The sequence below is a fragment of the Drosophila arizonae genome, chromosome X (genome assembly GCF_054131065.1).
Source record: "Drosophila arizonae isolate 15081-1271.41 chromosome X, UAZ_ARI_1.0, whole genome shotgun sequence".
NCBI classification, from domain to species: Eukaryota; Metazoa; Arthropoda; class Insecta; order Diptera; family Drosophilidae; genus Drosophila; species Drosophila arizonae.
In genome coordinates this window covers 21,743,732-21,759,854 of record NC_142927.1, presented here as the reverse complement: position 1 = coordinate 21,759,854, position 16,123 = coordinate 21,743,732, and the positions used below count along the sequence as shown (strand labels likewise).

The 16,123-nt window shown below is 36.9% G+C and overlaps 1 protein-coding gene across 2 annotated transcripts in view; it reads right to left on the bottom strand.

Annotated features, from left to right (window-relative positions):
- Positions 1–12,715, bottom strand: part of RunxA (RUNX family transcription factor Runt related A) — a 58,492-nt gene extending 45,777 nt beyond the window's left edge. The window contains exon 1 of one of the 2 annotated variants that reach the window (XM_089473542.1): positions 11,679–12,715. The gene's annotated coding sequence lies outside the window, so the exon portion shown is untranslated. The remainder of the gene's footprint in view (positions 1–11,678) is intronic. The other variant, XM_089473543.1, reaches the window with a different exon arrangement.
- Between the last annotated feature and the right edge of the window lie 3,408 nt (positions 12,716–16,123).

The following is a 16,123-nucleotide window of genomic DNA, read 5'->3' as shown; positions in this document are numbered from 1 at the left end:
CCCGATGTCCCAGCGTCCAGTCGTCCATCCGTCCGGCCCGCAATCCACGGGTTGCGGCATAATAAACACTCTGACAACACGCGTGCCCAGCATTGCTATAACAATAAACGAAGCAGGCGTTGTTGCTGCTCCTGCTCCTGCTGCTGTTGCTGCTCCTGCTGCGCTTGTTCCAGTTCCTGTTGTTGCGCTTGGCCTGCCTCATCAGCGGCGGCAACAACAAAAGTGGCAACCGGACAACAACCGGGATGAAGGTGTGAGAGCAAACGAGGGGCTGACAGCTGTACAAACGCAGAGCTCTGCAAACAAACCAGAAGGCAGGCGAGTGCCGAACGGCGAGTGGCGAGTGGCGGGCAGGAGCCGGCGGCAAGGAGGACGCGTTTGGTCAGTTGCCTGGTTTCCGTTGCACACGCCGCGTATGCGTAATGTGCGAAAAAGCGCAGCAAAATGAACACAAAAAATCAATAAAAGAAGCAACAAAACAACAACAACAGCAACAGCAACAACAACAACAGCAACAGCAACAACAACAGCGAAACAGCAGGAAACAGCATTAATAAAAAAATAGGCAAAAGAAAACGCAATGCAATCCATAAAAAATGCAAGCTCATGCAGGACTCGCAGGCAAACGCACAGCAGACCAGACCAGACACCACGCCAACACCACCAGCAGCAGTAGGTCGTGCACCAGCAACACCGCCTCTTCGCCTATCCGCCTCTCCGCCTCTACCGGCAGCTGAAACGTTACGCACACCGTGCTCCATCCAGCTGCCATCAGGTCGCGTTGTTTGCAACATTCAACGTGTTCATTGCAGTCAAACTTGTTGACAATGCTCGCTTACAAGGTAGCCAGCCCCACGTACACGGCAACACTTTTGGCCACCAATTTGGGGTGGCCAGCACCAGAACCAGAACCAGAAGCAGAACACAGAGCCAGAACGAGAGTCAGCGCCTGAGCCTGAGCCTGAGCCAGTGCCAGAGCTGGAGCCTTCTTGTTGTTCCTTTTTAAGGTTTTGCATTTTGAGGCCAACATTGAGGCCACGAACGGCGCTGCCTTCCAGCGCTGACAACAACAACAACAACAACAACAGCCACAAGAACAACAGCGCAGCCATCATCACTGGCGGCCCACAGAACAGAAACTGTTACTTGTTGTTCCACTTGTTTTTCGGCCTCACTTTTTTTTTTGCTTTTCCGTTACATTTGTTCTCTTTTTGTCGGCCTCTTTGTTTGGCATGTAAATTTATGACGCTGGTCAAGTAGTGCCTCCCCCCCCCCTTCTGATACCCAGTTGCCCCTTGATACACTACGCTCAGAGGGTCGTCAGGCCAGTGAAATGAATTGAGCTGCAGTTGAAATTGAAGCGCTGACATTTGATAACGATAATCTTAGGAAAGGTGCGAATGCTTCTCGGTTCTTATAATAGTTCAGGATATATAATATGTATATTGTCTCTATCTGTAATTTACAATATTTGTTTTATATAATTTATGATCTATGTCGTATGATCTATCATCGTATAGTCTATCATCTTTTATCTATGATCTATGATTTATCATCTATGATCTATAATCAATCTATCATCTATAATATTTGATGTATGCTGTATGATCTATGATATGTATTATTTGATCCATAATTAGTCTATCATATATGTATGATCCATGATTATCTATGATCTATCATCTATAATATTTGAGTTATGTTCTATGATGTATGATCTATAATTTATGATATGTAATATTTGATCTATGATCTATCGTCTTTCATTTTCTTTTATATCCATTGTCTGACTACATAAGTTCTTGAATGAGAATTATTTCAGTTCTATGATCACTGCGTTGTTTTATTAACTCGTAGTAAATACACAAAGAACTTAGCAATAATGAACTGATAATTAATTATCATTATGATCCTAAATAAGCTTCACATACTTGAGATTGCTCAGGAGAGTAGTTCATTGAAGATTCATGGAGAAGTTCTTAAAGGCTTTGCCGTTTCTGTATCTACGGCTCGCTTCTTTAACCCCATCTCTGTCTTTCCGTATCTCCCTGCATATCTCTCTTTCTGTCTCTTACTGATTATGATTCCCTCTACTTAATTTATTTATCTGTTATTTATATTTTATTTATTTTTATTTAAAAACCTAGCATCGAGCGCAAGGTCTGCTGATACAAAAACCCATAGACTATAGACATCTATTCACTCTTTGAGTGTAAGTACTTCACTCTTATCTATATCCCACCCATTAGCAAACATTTTGGATCATCATACTCTTCTCATGTAAGAGTATTCACATGATCCATGTTGTTGCAATGTAATTATTATTTGACATTTCTTTCCGTTTTCTTCTATTTTTTGTGTTGGTTTTTCGGTTGGGCAGTTTGGCAATTTTGGCAACAGCATGTTAACATTTGGCTGCCTGTCACACCAGTGGGCGTGGCTCGTTGGGCGGCTGATCTGTGCGTGGCTATTTGAGAGGAAATTTGCTAGCAATTTGTTATGTTTTTTCATTTGCTGCTATTTTTCTTTTCTCTCTCTCTCTCTCTCTCTCTCTCTCTCTCTCTCTCTCTCTATCTCTCTGCAGATAATCCAGAATCTGGCTGAACCGGTCAGCGCATTTGGCGAGCAAAGAAAATGCGTTAATGAAGTGTTGTTCGAGAGCTCATTATGCATTTTGCTCACGTTTTACATTTTTAATTGCATTTTGTACCCATTTGCCCAGGCCGGACACAGTGTCTGCTAGTTGGTGCGTTGGCTTCTGTGTCCTTTCATTAAACGCGCCGCATGGTAGACGATTAAAGCGACCGCCGAGGCAGCAAATCGAATTAATTTTTGTAACGTGCAAATGACCGCAGCAAGTAGCAGCAGCAGCAGCAGCAGCAGCAGCAGCAGCGATGGTGGCAAGAGCATTAAGAGCAGTTTGATAGGGATACTTATATGTATTAAATCCTTTGCCGCACAACACATTTAAGTTGATGATTAAGCTGGCCGCTTTATGCCATATACACCAGCACACACACACACACGCACGCACACTCACATTTATGTACATATAAATTTATATAGACTTGTATATATGACAACATTGCATCGCTTTATATAGGCAGAGGTCTGCGCACATTATGTGCTTAAGCACATAAAGATGTAATGACCTGTATACATGACCACCATCGCCACCAGCAGCAGCAATGGCAGCAGCAGCAGCACCACTACCAACACCAGCAGCAGCAGCAACATCAACGATCGCATCGAAGCCTTTGCCGCTTAATAAACTTCACGTTCGCGAATCAAAGGGGGCCAACGTGGGCGTAAGTGTGCAATGATGATTTTTTTTTAAATTCTCTTAATTGAAACTACGCAAAAGGCTGCAGCAGCAGCAGCAGCAGCAGGAGAGTCGACTGCCGTATCGGCATCAGCGGATGCAGCAGCAGCAGCAGCACGAATCACAGCGCTCATCGCTGCCAGCAGGCATATTTTAATGAATATTGAGGATTAAAGGAATTTGCGGATTTTCATTGAATTATGCATTTTGGCCGCTCTTCCTGGCTGCGGTCGCCAGCATCACCAGCACTAGCAACATGCAGGCAGCAGCAACAGCAACAGCAACGGCAGCAACAGCAACAGCAACGGCAGCAACATCGAGGACCAACGCACTGGGACCATCATATATTTCTTTGTCGCATGCGATGATTTATTAAGTCATTAGCACTTGTGCGGCTGCTGTTGGTGGCTGCCCACGCAGAGCTTGCAGCATGCAGCTGCATGCATGGCGCATGTCTGTATGCGTGCGCGTGTATGCGTGCCTGCTCGCCCATATAACTTGTAATTCTTATTAATTGTGTGCGTGTATGCGAGCGTGTGTGTATGCGTGTGCATATTCAATATTTTGCATTGGTTGGCATTGCAACGGCTGCTCATTAAGACACAGGACATTAACTGCTTAACCAAAGCATTAACCATATGCAGATACACACATTTCAAATTATGATATATACACATACATCGATATATGCGCATCTTAAATGTATTTTTAAATACAGTCAAAGAATACCTTTAATAACTTTCAAATTGCTTCAATCTTCAAATGCTTGAATCTCTCAGTGTGTATCATCAATCTGTCTCATCGATTGCTACCAATGCACTGATGCCTTTGTTATTAGAATCATAGAGTTTTCTAGAAAATAGTTAATCGATTTTTTATGTCACACAACTTGCATTAATATTTTCAATCAAAATATTCAAGAATCAATTCAAACTTCAATCTTGATTTGCTTAAGTTTTTCTTTAATATTAATAATAATATTAATAATAATAATAATAATATTTAATATTATAATCATTTAAATTTTCTTTAACAACCTCAAATTCTGTTAATTGATCTTGTTCAATATAAATCAATATTCTCAATTTATATAATTTTATAAAACTGTATTTTGTAAGCATGTTTTTTATTAACGTATAAATTTTAAGATGCATATTTTTTGAAATAATGCAAAAATGCCAATTGAATATTTTAAGAAAAATAAAATAAAGCTGAATCGAAGAAAATTGTAAGACTATAGCTCTAATGATATATATAATATTTAACATATCTCTAACGGTATATAAAATATTATAAATTTACAGAAACTCGAAGGGCATTTTGAAGAGGCACAGTGCAACCATAAGTGCATATATGTAAATATATTTAAGTGACTATTAAATATAAAAGCATAAGACATAAATTTATATGAAAAGTGGAAGAGTGTCTTATGATTTCGTCCTTAACAGTCGCTTCAATTTATGCCTATAGCTAAAAGATGCCACAGAATTCTGGTAAATGTCCTAGACTGTTCTTGGACTGTTTAATATGATATTGATAGTTATAGAAAGCTATCACTGTTTATGTGGTGCCGTCTTCTTAGTGGTTTCATTTTATAAATTAAATATTACATCGGAGAAAATCCATTTTTGTATAATATTGTCATATATGTAGACCAAAAACATTGCGTAACTTCCTTCATGTCCCAATTAGTCATTCCTTATAGTGTTAGGAACTGGAACAGGAAGTATAATCCACTCAAAATGACCTACATTCGACTAGGAAGCGATCATGTTTGTAAAATAATGCAAAAATTCAGAATCGACCCATTTTTTCTGCACTATGTATGCATATACATATATATTACACATTATATAAAGTAAAGCTCGAAATATTATTGTGAAATATGTACAATAATAATATATTATTAATAGCTTAATTTTGCTATTAAATAGGCCTTCAATTCCTACCCAATTCATTTTAGCTTTGCCTGACTTTTTTCTTTGATCATCATTTGATATGAAAATGCCTCAAAAAAAAAAAAAAAAAAAAAAGGAGAAAAGAGAATAAAATAAATGAGAAAAGGTAAAGGAAAACACAATCTGATTCGTTACATACAAATTACAAGAATTTCGCATAAGCTTTAAGCCAATTTCGTAAACCATTTAAGGAGGTTCAGGTCAGATTTCGAGCACGGCTGAAGTTTGTGTTGCGTCTCGGGAATTGAGCGCATTGGGCGCGAAATATATCTCCATATGAGTGTGTGTTTGTGTGTGCGTGTGCGTGTGTTGCGGGGCAATGAGGAAGTGTCTGCTGTGCTACGGAGAATGTCAGAAATGCGTGTGAAAAATAAACGAGATTTTCGCAGCGCGCTTTTGATATTTTTGCATGACAGAAGCCAAATGAGAAAATGCGATTTTCCGCAATGCTCCGGCCAATGACATGGGCATGGACATGGCGGCAATGGCCACCGACAGCCGCCAGGCCATGTCCAATGGCCTACCAACTTAATGTGTTGGCGTTTCCTGACTGACACACACACACACACGCACACACTCGCACACACGCACACATACTCCTTCGCCCATACAAATGCGCAGTCACATGATGAGCAGAGTCAGAAAGACAGACGCACAGATAATTTTTACAATTTGCAGCAATGCGTTTTTAATTTAAATCGATAAAAGTTGCATTCGCACAAAAACAAACCAGACGATAGCTACAACAACAACAACATGAACAACACGAACAACAACAACAGCAAAACAATGCCATATAAATTGCAAGCAACATCGCATGCAGCTCTGTCCAATGCAGCAGCAGCAGTTCGCATCGTTGCATCCAAGCTCTATTAGTTGGCAGCTCGATACGATGCGAACCATTATATAATAAGCCCAAGAAATATATCAAGATATATCTGCTTCTTCTTATTCACCAGCTGCACACAATTATGAAAAATCATATGAAAATCAGCTTTCATTATGAAATGTTTTGCATGCATTCAATGGAAACTCTTCTAAAACCACAAAAATAGTCTATTTAAATAAGAGATAATTTTTAAAATAATTAAACTATTATTTGATTGTGCAACAGTGCTTGTTAATGCTATAAATTTCTCTTATGTCTGTCAAAAAAAAAAAAAAAAAAAAAATTCAATAAATAAATAAATAAAAATCCAATTCAAAGCTCGATTTAAATATGAATTGTGCAGTTGCAAATAAATATATGGAACGTATATAAACAAAAAATAAATACATATGAAAATATATAAAAAAAAAAATACTCGCATATAGATATGTCTCTTTCTGTCTCTCTCTCTCTCTCTACCTCTCTCGCATTGCATGTATATATTCAAATTAAATCTTATTTAATTAAACATGATTCCTAAAACGAGCCGAAATGCAACAAAATGTGTTGCCTACATTTGTGCGCCGGCTGTGCTGCGTGCCATGATATCGTTATCCATTTTTATTGCAATTATATTTTGTTTTTGATTTGACTGCACACACACACACACATACATATATATAACAGACACACACACATGTGTGCGCTCTTGAGCATTTGTGTTTATTTTATTTTATTATTTTTTCTCTTTTGCGGTCAACGAGTTGGTTGACCACTTTCAAATACAGTCAAAGCCAGAGCCACGCCCACGCCCACACCTCACTCTCTCTCTCTCTCTCACTCTCTCTGTCTCTCTCGAAAAAATACAAAAATACTTGGCTGAAACGTTTGTCTGATCCCATACCAAATGGCTGCTGCTGAATGATTGTTGTATGTTGATTATATGCACAATATTTGTTACCTACTTTTTGTTATTTGTTTTGTTGTTTTTTTTTTTTTCTTTTCGTTTTTTGTTTCTTTGTTTGTATTTGCATTTTATTTTTATTTATTCGCTCAGCTTGTTGCTGTTCTTTTTTATTTGTTTTAACAATATATCATATTGCTCTACATGCGCATATTTGTGTCTGTGTGTGTGTGTGTGTGTGAGTGGAAGTGTGTGTGTATACTCCATCACGAAAGTGAAATGAGTATATTGGCTTTGTGCAATGTCCGCCTTGCTGTCCGTCCGTCTGCCCGTATGAATGCAAGCCATTTTGCTATTATTGTAGATGGAGATTTGAAATTTTGAGTTAGTATTCATAAATATTCTCAAGATTTTACCGATCCGCCCATCAGGGCGTGGTAAATTGGTAAGCTCATTTTCCGGTATCTTGGAAACATTGGCTGTTGATATGCTATAGTGTTGAAATTTTAAATGCATGTTGCAGCTGCCTGGACAAACTCAAGAAGATATGGCGGATATATCTACGCCTGTTGTAGGCGTGGAAAATCGTATATAACTGTGCCTGCTACAGTTTTATATTTAAAAACTCGTAATATGAGGAGTTGTTTTTTTTACAGATTGACGAATATATTGTCAATTTTCTATTAATGATATAGGCAGGTCGCATTGGTATCGTATTACTCACGATGTGTTTTACTATGTCGTGGTTGCCTGTTGCAGTTATTTTAGAGAGAAACTATCAGACTGAATTAGCACTTTAGTGATAGTTAGTGGATGTAGGATGTATTATCACAACTATAGCTGTTGCTGACCTAGGGTGGCACTGCTTTCGATAATGAAGAAGAATGCAATCAGATATAATGAGATTTCTAGCGAACAACACCGACAGCTCATTATTGAGCATAGTTATAGAGGAAGAAGTGAATAATATTAGTTATTATTATTATACGACATATATATATGTACATATATGCATCGAAGGCGTGGCAAATGGCTCTGGCAGTGCTTGGACCCGTGAATGAGTATTTTGCAGTTGGTAATGCCCGACTGCAATGTTTGTACTTATTTTTTTGCTGATTTTGTTGCATGCCTACACAGTTGATTTAAACGTTTTACACCCGCGTGCCAATTTCTTTTTATTTTTTTTATTTTGTTTGTGTTTTTTCCGCCCTCACCCGCGGTTGGCTGGTTGTTTTTGCTTTTTTTCTTTGGCCGTTGTTTTTTAGTTGGTTGACCGTTGGGTTAACCGTTGAATTATCAATTTCGCGGTAGAACTTGCGGTGCATAAGTGCGGTTCACCGATGAGTTTTCGAAGGTATCATATGAAACGCACTTCTCTCGCGATTGTTGCTTTATTTATTTTTTTGATTTTCCTTTTTTTTTTCGCTTTACTCTATTTTTGTTCACATTCCCATTTTTTGTTTTTTGTTTTTTTTTTTCAATGGGCGGCTGTCAGTGCGAAATGAATACGTTACACTTTTAATTAATTACATTAAGTAAAAATTGTTCAGTGCGTCCATTTCGCATTTGCATTTTGACATGTGAAGTGGATGATTAAATGTTTATATTAATGGCTTCTACATGAAATAACATGTATATTATTCATTATTCCACCTCAATCATTTGGTTAATCGTTCGCCAATGCCCGAGCCTTGACGCAGCTTCTGCAGATTATTCCTACGCTTCCTGCTGTCGATTTCTATCTTTGGCAATGCTCAAGATGTCAGACATATGCGGAACATACATATCTATCCACCCAATATGATTATATATACATACGTCTATAGCATGGCATGCCAATGTAATTATAGACATGCGTGACATGTGTGTGCAATAAATGCCAAATAATTCAATTGAAACTAATTCCCTCAAATTCGATACAAATTACTAAAGAATGAAAACATTTTGACGGAATCTAATTAGAATATTAGTTTAATTTTTTGCATAGTAATTGAATTAGTTTCATATTTTGCATATTAATTAAGTTAGATTTCTAATTAAAACTAAAGAAGACTAAAATGTTTTACGTTTTATAATGAGTAAATAAAAAATTAAAAAAAAACAAGTAAGAACGTTGCAGTCGGGCGTTACCGACTGCGGAATACTCATTCACATCCCATCAACAATTTAGTAGTTAAGTTTCGTTTTAATACTGTAGAATATACAGGTTTTTCCGATTTGCCACGCCCCAACTGGGCGTAGACACCTCATTTTTGGTCAGTTTTTAGAAAGAGATAACGTTACCCTAACTGCAAAGTTTGAATGCTTACCCTAAAAAAATGTGAAAATTACAGGGTATTTTTCTATATGCCACGCCCCTAAAGAGGCGTAAAAATTATTTTTGGGGAATCGATAGAGGAGGCTACCAGTAACTCAACTATCCAAATTTGAAGCTTCTAGCTATTATACTTTAGGAGATATAAACTTTTGCGGTTTGCCACGCCCCCTGTGGGCGGACATATATCCGACAAAACTTTTTGGTCTTGAGTGATCAGTCCGAGTATATATACAAAATTTGAGGTCTCTGCCATCAATAGTGTCCAAAATATAGGAGAATTTTAAAAATCACTATATCTTCAGGTCCGATTTGCCACGCCCCTAACGGGCGTAGACTTATAATTTATCTTCAGACTTTATAGAATCATACCATTAGCTGACGTGCAAAATTTCAGCATTCTAGGTTTACAACTTTAGGAGATATAGTTTTATCCGATTTGCCACGCCCCCAATGGGCGTAGATATATCCGCCATAGCTCGTGATCTTGGGTGGTCAACGCGGACCTACATACCAAGTTTCAGCTTTCTAGCTCTTCAACAAACATGATTTCTGGTATATGGGAAAATGCATTTTCCGATTTGCCACGCCCCTAGTGGGCGGATCGGGAAAATTTTAACACTTTATAAATCGGAGATATACACGAGTATGTGTTCCAAATTTCAAGTCTCTAGCTTCAATAGCGCCGAAATAGATTGCGTTCATACGGACAGACGGACAGACGGACGGACGGACAGACGGACAGACGGACAGACGGACGGACAGCAAGACGGACATTGCACAAAACCAATATACTGATTCACTTTCGTGAATGAGTATAAAAATACCATGCTTTGTGGTACATTAATAAAATTACACAAAAACTACATTTATTAAAGTAATTTATATATTTCTATTTAAAAAAAAAATAAATAAATAAAATAAAATACAAAAATTATTTCTATTTTAAATACATAAATGTCTTAAATTTAATTAAATATTAAATATATATTTATTAGTAAGCACAAAGTCTTCTATGATCATAGTAAAATAATTAAAAATAATAATAAGATAGGGTCATGAAAGAAAATGCTTAAAATATATTTAAGACATTTCATTTCTATGATAAAAATTTAATTATTTAATATATATTAATTACACTTACAATTAAAACTAAAATAATTAGACTACTTTGAGAAGTAAATTTACCTAATTTATGGACAAAAATAAATATTTTTAAAATTAAACCTAATTTTTCGGTATTATTTATTTTTATTTCTAACCCCTTTTTTAGTTTAAATTAGGCATTTGCTTATTTATTGAATTTGGGATATTAATATAAGTAAACAAAAAATAAACATAATAAAATACTTTTAAGTTTAGAAATAAATACTATTGTTGATGATGATCAAAATAAAAGCCTAAGCATTTTATTTGGAGTTTTATTTCGACTTTAACTATTTTAATTAATAGAGAGTAGCACTTTTTGTTTCCTTGACATGTGCTTACTTAATATCGTATGTATCTAAATGAATGAAATGAGTTTTATTGACTTTGGACAATTTTCGTCTGTCCGTATGAATGCAATCCATTTCATAGATATTAAAGCTGGAAACATAAATTTGAATTTTCGAACATCACTTCATATCTATCATAGCAACAGTGTCACGACTTTCAAGATCCGCCCACTAGAGAAGTGGCAAATAGAAAATGCATTTACAATTATGAAATATTTGTGCTCTTATTTGTTTTTTATTAATTTATTATTCTGTCAGCTAAAAACTTTCTTCATATATATTAGATTATTTTTCCCATATTTTAAATTATTTTTAACATATATAATTATATTTTATTTTAGTGCTTTTATATATATTTAATTATATTATTGTATGTTAATTATTTATATAACTTTTTGTATTTATTTTCCGTGCATAATTAATTCTGTTATAGCTTGCATTATATTTTTTATTTATTAATTAATAATACAATATTTTTGTTTATATTTCACATATTTTTCTTATGTTTTAAACTCAGTTTTATATATTTTTTTTCAATATTTTGGAGCTGGTATAAAAAAATATAATCATAAGAATTTGTAATGCTAAGTTCAGAGAACAACTGTTAAAGTCTTCTATGATTACAGTAAAATAATTAAAAATAATCATAAGATAGGATCATGAAAGAAAATGTTTAAAATATATTTAAGACATTTCATTCCTATGAAAAAATATATAAATAGCTTGAAATAAGTTAACCTGTATTGGCTCATCTAATATTTTAATTTTAATATTTTTGGGAATTGGAAAACATTGAAAATGAATGGCCGAACTTACCTTAGACAGGTGGAATTTTCGCAATTGCTGCTTCGATTGCTGTTGCTGTTGTGTTTCAATATTGTTTAATGCCTATTTGATATATGCCTATATATTGAGTTAAGACTCTGGGTGAGCACTGAATGCAGTTGCATTTGCAGTTGTTGCAATTGTTGCTGTTGTTTTGGCCTGTGGCTCAAGGATGTTGGCCAAGAGGGAATCAACATTTATGAACAAACACCAACACAAAAAATCACACACACAAATTGCGTTTATCTATTTTGATATTGGTATTTTGTTGGGTAAAAAAAATAAATAATATTGAAATTGTTATGGCTTTGTCGACGGCTGACGGTGCGAATCGAATATATCGTATATATCGGGGTTTATTGTTGCGCTTGCGAATACGTCGATTATCAAAAAATTGTCGAGGTCTGAACGAACGCCCGGAGCGGAACGGAAACGCGGCCGGCGAGTTAGTGGTCAGAATGCAAAGTGACACATGGAACTCCAGCTCCAGATGCTGTTGATGATGATGATGCCGATGCCGATGCCGATGCTGCTGCTGCTGCTGCTGCTACTATTGCTGCTGCTGCTGCTGCTGCTGCCGATGCTGGCGATGCTGCCGATGCCGATGCCGATGCCAATGGTGCGGATGCGGCCAATGGTGCCCCGTGCTGGCTCCAACTGCATTCGGCAATACGAAGCCGCCTTTGAGCGCCACCGATTTGTATGTTGCCCCGTATCGTTGCACTTGCCGAACGACCCCAAACCCTGTGCCCCACACGGCACAACGGGCGGCACGCGACCAACGAGAACCGCACGAAGAGCTCGACGAGAAACGAGTACGACGAACTGGAGCCAACGGCGTACGAAGCTGACTGCCACACGACCAGATCAAGTCCGTGTCCGTGTCCGTATCCGTGTCCGTGTCCGTGTTAATGTTGTTCTTGTTGTTGCTGTCGAGCTGCTGCTGCTGCTGTTGCTGCTATTGCTGCTGCTACATGCGTGCGCTTTGAACCGGTTAACAGCACAATTGCAAATGATAACACGCACACCGAATGAGCTCTGTGAAAATTTTCGAAATTTTCACACAAAAAACTTTTCAAATTTTCAAAGCGGCGGCGACGCGGCGTCAACGTCGCTCTGTCTGTCTGTGCGGCCCTGCCACTGTGTGCGTGTGGGCGTACATACATACATGTGTGAGACAAAACACACACGCATGCCGACCCACCTCACATGTGTGTGTGTGTGTGTCTGTTTTTTGGTTTAAATAACTCAAAAGGGAAATTGAGTTTGAGCGCAAAATTTTGAGCGAGCTCCCCCGAACGGATTACATGTGTGTGTTTACAGATTTATGCAACAATTAAAAGCGACGATAAATGTGTGCGAGTCTGAGTGTGTGTGTGTGTGCGTGTGCGCGCGCGCCTCATCTGTTAACGGAAACGGAAACGCAACCAAATGCTCAGCAATAACCACGAGTGGACTAGCTTTGGTCAGTTAGCAGCTCAGGCCAACTCTCGCCGTGCATTCGACTCGGCATCAAAAACACAGAAAGAGGAAGAGGAAGAAGAAGTGAAGAAGGAACGAAAAAAAAAGTGACTCGCGCGAAGAACAACAATTTTTGAAATTAAAATGAGCCCACTTTCACAAGCAGCAGGAGGCGTGAGAGGTGGTTGGAGGGAGAGGGGAGGGGGGAACGAGAGCGTGGTGAGGGTTAGGAGTTATTTTTGGGGAACTTTAAGGTCAACCCCCGTTTATTTGCATTCAAACTGCTGCTGGTCAGTTGGTCAAGGGTTGGCGCCACTCGCCGCTCAACTCTTTAGCCGCTCAACTCATTTGCCTAGAGCTAGTTATACGCTTTTCACTCATTTGGCCGGTCTGAAAATCAGGTTTCATTTCTACACAAAATACATAAATTTTGCATCATTATCAAACGGGTTGTGCGAGCGCGCAAGCTAGAGAGATGGGAAAAACCACCCAAAAACACCCACATGAAGGCTGTACGGCAACTGGCATTGGTAGGCGGTGGAGGGGTACGGCACGCCGATGGGCAGGGGCGGGGTGGGGCAACTGTTTGGCAAATGAAGCGAGATGGCTATATTAATGTGTGTGCCAGTGCCTCGCTGTATGTATATAAATGTGTGAGTGTGTGTGTGTGTGGCCCACATGAGCGAAGTGCTCATTATCATAAACAACAACAGCAACAAAACAGTAGCAGCAGCAACAACAACAACAACAGCACCGGCAGCAGCAGCAGCAGCAGCAACAGCAATGAGCAACAGCAACCATCCACCAACAAATTGTTCGCTGCAACATTTTACATAATATACAAGAAAAATTCAAACACACACACACACTCACACACACACATACATATATATCGCTATAGTTGGCAGATTTATACACACACATATATACTTAGAGAATACAAAACGCCGCTCAAACTATATACAACTTAAAAGCTGAGCAGAGAGTTGAGAGCGCTTGTGTGTGTGTGTGTGTGAGTATATGTGTGTTTGTTGTAGTTTTGCATATAAAATGGATTTTAAACTATTGGGAAAACTATCGTATAGCCAGCGCCATTTGCCGCATTAGTTTGTAGCTGCGTTTCGACTTGAAACATTGCGGGTAGCAAAAGTTGCAAACGTTAGCTAGACAAACGTGCTCCTTGCCTTGAGCCTTCCACTCATCGCATGCCACATACTTAGCCCCCCCCCCCCCCCCCCCCCCCCCCCCCCCACACACACACACACACGCACACACACTGGCACACTCTCACACTCTCAGCTGTAGCCACATGAACTGCTTAACATTGTGCTCCTTAGCCAGCGATAGTTTTGATTGGAGGTGAGTGAATGTGGGCAGAATGGAATGAGCATAAATGTGAATGTAAATATCTGTGCATGTGTGCGCGTGCTTGTGCGTGTATGTGTGCGAGAGTGAGAGCAGACGAGACTGTACTTAAATATGCAAGTGCCGAGCATATCTCTATTTAAATTGATTGTTCTTTATTTTCTACATACATATGTATTATTTTTAAACAAGTGCGGCACAGTGGCATGAAGCAAGGCAAAAGCAAAAGCATATAATTATGATATTATAATTAATTTCGAATATAAGTATATGAGATTCTTAACTGCATTTCCAAGCCTGGTAAGGCCGATTAAGTTCAGCTGGTTCTTAAGCAGATCTGAAAGCGTTTAAGACTATCAAAAGGATTGGAAATATGTTGGTAATAAATTGATATTTAAATATCGATCTATTATATTATCGATATATTACTCGCTAACAGCTACAATTGGAGAGCTGCAAATGTTTTTTTTTTTTTTTTTTTTTTTTTTTTTTTTAACTCAGACAAAACATATAATATATATACATTTACAATTTATTTTATTTATTGTTTAATAAATAAATTAATAAATAACAAAATAAATTATGTGCTCATGTAGTAAAATTACTATCTGCGCAAAATATACCTAATTTAAATACTTTATTTCCATATATTCATTTACTATTTTATTCATTTAAATTTATTTAGAGTTCCTTTATAAGAACAAGTTAGTATAAACTAACTTACTACATTGCTATTATCGGTATTACATTTACAAATATATTTTATATATTTTTTTTATTTAATTTTATTAAATATAAACATTTAAAAAATTATAGAATTTTTAATTTTGGTTTTCCTATTTCATTTTATTTTATTTATTTTTATTTTATTTTTTTTTTTTTGTATTTTATTCAATTTTATTTGAACTTAAAATCCCTGATCTGCAATACATTGCCAATAACATTTGGTATTGTTCACTGCTATAATTTTATATGATTAGTGTACGCGTTACTTTGATGGACAGAGTACGCTTGGGACCTTGCTTCTCATCTGGGAAATGTTTTTAGGTATTTTTATGAGTATATAAACGCTTGTGCTAGATGCTTAGAGCAACGTATATCGAAATATAGCTTTGTAAATTTTTTTCGTGCATCGATCTACATATTTTTCCTACTATACATATATTTAATATAAGTCCACAATAAATCTTTGCAAATAGCATAATTAAATTGTTCAGTCCAAAGACTTTACATATATAAATATTTAATTCTTCTACTTTGATCAATCACTAAATTCTCTCATATACAGAAATATATATATACATATATATAGCTAGAGCTGCTAATATTAATATTAAAAATATATAAAAATGTATTTTATAAATAAAATATATATATAAATGTATAATATAGATAAAAATATATAAATTTCAAATTTTAGACCCATTTTTGTTCTACTTTATCAATCAAAAAATTCTCTCACATACAAGAATTAGTATAGCTGGAGCTCCTAATATTAATATTAAAAATATAAAAAAAAAAATATATATATATATAAACATATATAATATATATACAAACATATACATTTTAAGCTTTAGACCCATTTTATTAGAATTATCTGTAAGCGA